Genomic DNA, 5302 nt, shown 5'->3' with positions numbered 1-5302 from the left:
AGTGATAACATTTTAGAAAACCGATTTTCTAAAATCCAAGTGTCGCGTATTTACTTAACGATCCAACCGTTGAGATTAAATACATATAAAGTGTCGGTAAGCTTGTTATTGGGTATGACCCGACTTAGATCATAACATATTAGCCACATTAATTAAATATGTCTCTAGGGCATACGAAAAACCTTCAGATTCATCTCTAGGATACCGCACCAATAGATGCATGTATATACACCTATATACCATATAATAATAAGTATACACACGTACACCGCAACAACAAGTCAACCTATAACCTAGATGACTATCACTAAAACAACGTTCAAGTTCGCCTACTTACATTAGGCACTATCTATCTAAGGCACTAATTTACACACGAAATAAGGCCCCACATAATTACACTTTGGACAGACACAGGTCCTAGTTAGTCACCTACTATAAGGCACTAACAAATCTCAATCCGACCCGTATTCCTACATGAAAGGACCCGTCCTAATCCATCCGGACGAATACATTACATTTGGTTACATCGTGAGGTACTTGACCTCTATATGATATATTTTACAAATATTGCATTCGTTTTTAAAAGACAACTTTCATTACATCGAAAGTTGACGTCATGCATACCATTTTCTAATATATTCAACTATAAATGACTTAATAATAATCTTGATGAACTCGACGACTCGAATGCAACGTCTTTTGAAATATGTCATGAGTGAATCCAAGTAATATCTCTAATGAGCAAATGCACAGCGGAAGATTTCTATCATACTTGAGAATAAACATGCTTTAAAGTGTCAACCAAAAGGTTGGTGAGTTCATTAGTTTAACATAAATAATCATTTCCATCATTTTAATAGACCACAATAATTTCATTTCCAGTTCTCATAAATATACGTCCCATGCATAGAGACAAAAATCATTCATATGGATTGAACACCTGGTAACCGACATTAACAAGATGCATATAAGAATATCCCCTATCATTTCGGGACATTGATATGTTGCGAGGTGTATACGAAATAGTTATATTTTTACTACGAAATACTATTAAATACGATACAAGTTTACACAAGTTTTATTTATTTATATAAATGGGATATACCTAAACCTTGCTACAACACTATAGGCAATGTACCTAATCGTAGAGTAGTATAGTTTTTAGTAAGTCCGGTTCGTTTCACAGGGAGACGACTTATTTTACACTATATTTTTAAACAACTATATTTGTACAAAATATATATTTATATATATTATAATAATATAAAAGGAGGTTTACCGTTTAATGACCGGTTTGTCGATTTTATATTTTAAGTTACAATTAAAACCTAATGAAAAATATAAATAACGATAATTTAAGTGTGATGAAATATAAAATAAAATAATTATGCTTATTTAAACTTCCGTAACCATGATGTTTGACGTTTTGATTTTAATTTAATATCCTGGGTTAATTGTCCTTTGTCCTGAATGTATTTGAAACCTATTTGGGTTTTGCCCATAATAGTTCATCGGTAATAATTATAAAATGCTCGGCAAATTTAACCTTATACCCAAAGTCAAATATTCCAACTAATTGGGGATTCGAACTGTAACAAGGTCTTAATACTTTGTTTAATGAATACACCAGGTTATCGACTGTGTGTAATCCAAGGTTTTAATACTTTGTTAACAATTACACCAATTACCCTTGAATGTAATCCACCCCTGTTTTAATGAGTCCAGTGACTATTAATCCATCCCCGTGTCCGGTCAAATGAACAATAATTTGTATTTATAAATATCCCGCCCATCGTATCCGATTAAGCGTATGTGGTCATATATAGATACGTCAAATTGTAACCTTTATATTAAATTAACGAGATATCATTAATTTAATATAAATCTCATTAATAGCCCATAGTCTAATTTCCACAAGTGTCGTTCTTTTATCCAAACCCCAATTATGGTACAAAGCCCAATTACCCCATCTTTAATATTTTTAGCCCAACATCACGATTACTTCAATTTAAATAATCATAATAATAACTTAGTTACGAGACATTAATTTAAAAAGGAGAACATAACTTACATTGATTATTTATCGCGTAGTATTACACGGACATAATTTCGACTTTAGAACCCGTAAATTAACCTTTGCATAACCCAAAACTAACTAATATAAAACTACACTATATTATATATATTATATATTATATATATATATATATATATATATATATATATATATATATATATATATATATATATATATTATTATATAGAGGGAGTAAAGAGATTGAATTGGTGTACATAAACTGCAAAATTCGTCGCCTTTTATAGATGTGACCAGCCTTTCCCTGCCATACGATCGCATGGGATTAAGGAGGACAGGCCATGCGATCGCATGGCCAGCCTGTCCAGGACACATTCTTCATTTGAAACGTGGGCGGCTCTTATTTATTTATTCTATAATATAATATATATAATTTTATATAATTATATATATATTATATTATATTCTTGTGCATAGTTGACTTATAATTTTCGGCCCGTTGCGTCGCGCGTTGATAGTTGGCTCAGGTCCTGGTTCTGAATTTTCGAACGTCCTTTCGTACTATTTAATATCTTGTACTTTGCATTTCGTAATTTGTAATTTGCACAAAAAATTATTTTCCTTAACTCCCAAAATCCGCGCAAGTCTTCTAACTCAATTTTTGGGACGCTTTTGAGTGCACTATGGCTTTAAGGACCCTTTTCTAGTTTTAGGATGCTTTTGAGTGCACTATGGCTTTAAGGACCCTTTTCTAGTTTTAGGATGCTTTTGAGTGCACTATGGCTTTAAGGACCCTTTTCCAGTTTTAGTGGCACTTTTTCTTCAATTCTTTAATCTTCGTGCTTCATCTTCGCATTTATTTATTTAAACGATTACAACTTAAAAATAGAATAATTACAACTAAAAACTTTACATATTGGGATGATATTGCGACTAAATATATGTTCATTTGGAGCACTGTCAAATATCCCCACACTCGAGCGTTGCTTGTCCTCAAGCAATACAGAACTTGAAATTAAATCACACGAATCAATTCTTTATTCTTCACACTTTATACATTAGTTATTTTGATACGGCGGTATAAACAATGATAGTAACAATGTGGTTTACAGTCCCACATGACTATGAAAATTTAGATCCTTTAGGAAATTGGATCTTTATGAAAACATTTGATCTTTTGAAAATTCAATCTAGTTTTTACCCTAGATAAGTTTTTTGATTTGACCCACCATCGGTGTTGCAAAATATATTTGTGGATCAATATTTTGGCTAAAACTTTTAGGTTCGTGTAATCCACTGCTATCCCTGTATCGGAAAGCACACATCCAGTTTACTTGTTCTGTATATTACCTTTCGGCAAACTACCGTCCGGTTGTAAAGGAAAGTGATGAACAAGAAACTGTTAAGGCAATGTCTAATGACATGCATTTGTTCATGGTCTAAAACGTGTCGGATGCAGTTACTATCCTTTGTAGGAGCAATAGTAAAGATCACCCTATGATTTTTCGGTCTGGCACAAGGTCCTGTCTTCGACCATGTTATGCAACCACTGTTCTTACAGTTGACACCCGATTTGGTTCAGGTGACCTAATGAATTTCTAATGAATTCTCAGAATTTTACGTTCAATGGTAATGAACGCATTGAAAATGGGTTTTTAGAAAACAAATCAGTTTGTAATTTGATCAAAATATTTTCTCGTTCAAGCTCGAATTTAGATATCATCGAATTCCATGAGTTTGTAACTCTCAATCTTTAAGGTCAATCTTAAGGATTGAGTAATATCAGGCTTAAAAGCTGATTTTTAATCTTTAAGGAGATTATCCTTTCTGGGGGTCTGATTCATTAGTCTTATCAAGCTAATTTTCACGGCACCCTCCCCATTTTACGAGACAGATCCTCTCATGGTTAGGATAAGTCTGACCACTTGGCAACCCTGTTTAATGCTGAGGTCCGTGGATTTCCTGCTGATTTTAGAGATGACTTTTTTAGATTTTTCATCAACCTACAGCTGGTCTGGACGACAACTTCTTGACCTAAATCAAGAAGCGCGTATCTTTTTGAAAGACTTTACTTCCTTTTAATGATGGAATTGATTCATCGTGTAGATCCATCTTTCTTTCAAATATATTACAGTAAATCGGGTAAAACAGTTAATTTAGTCCAAAACAAAAGCACCTGCAATAAACTTTACAGAAACATGTGATAGATAGTTTTTAATTGAATAACTTGGTACATTCTCCCCACACTTGGCTTTTTTTCATGCGTCTTTTTTATCTTAATAAATAAATTCAATCATTTTAGTTGTTTCTCAATTTATGTCCTTTCCGAGGTAACGATAATTTTGGCATTAACACCTAGTTTTATCGTTCATAAATTTGTATAAACATGATTTTGAATTCATTTAGTTGAAAATTTTTCAAATTTTCATAAAATTTAGAAAATAAGCCAAGTATAAACCCGAGAGAATTTATAACCCTTCCCCACACTTGAGATCATGCAATGCCCTCATTTGCATGAAATCAGACTCTAATTATAAATTCATGAGGGTGATTAGTGTAGAAAAGTGAAAAAAAATACTCAGTTTGTAATCACAAAGCTCGTCGAATGATAGATGGTGCACCTCATCGTTCATTCCTTCTTGTTTTATCACACATGTTTTTCTTCAAAAACTGTTGCTTTTCTGAACTGTTTGCTAATTTTTGAAAATGCGTCTTTTACCGTTACTCATCATGCATGTTTATTAACGAGTTATGCACTAACCCGAACCCCTAATTTAACGTTAAGTGGGGTTAAACTTCCCACACTTAGCTGACGACATGTGAAGTCGGTAGAATAAGTTCCATGAATTAGAATAGTGAGCCAGTTATTTACATCTCGGGTGGTATATAATATATCAATGGGTTTAAAGTTTAGACCCACCCGATCATCACTACTTAATTCTTTTGTATGTGTAGCTTTTAGTAAAAGGATATGTCTCTTTTCTGGTTCTTGATCAAATGGATCAATATACACCGACATACATACTATAGGGTGGACAATTCCTAACAAGTCCTTCCGTTTATTCTTGGGATCAAAGTTTTCACCTCTATTACCCAATTGGGTGAAATTCGAGGTGTCAATATCTATTACAGCTCGTAGTTCATCTTCGGTAGATGACTCGTGTATTAAGAATATTGGGTTGGAAGGTTGTGGAATGGTGAATTTCAGGATCGAAGTAGATTCTTCTTCATTAACGGTACTTATTGGTCCCACTATTTTGGTCTCGG

The sequence above is a fragment of the Rutidosis leptorrhynchoides genome, chromosome 1 (genome assembly GCF_046630445.1).
Source record: "Rutidosis leptorrhynchoides isolate AG116_Rl617_1_P2 chromosome 1, CSIRO_AGI_Rlap_v1, whole genome shotgun sequence".
Classification (NCBI taxonomy): Eukaryota; Viridiplantae; Streptophyta; class Magnoliopsida; order Asterales; family Asteraceae; genus Rutidosis; species Rutidosis leptorrhynchoides.
This window is presented reverse-complemented; position numbering follows the sequence as displayed.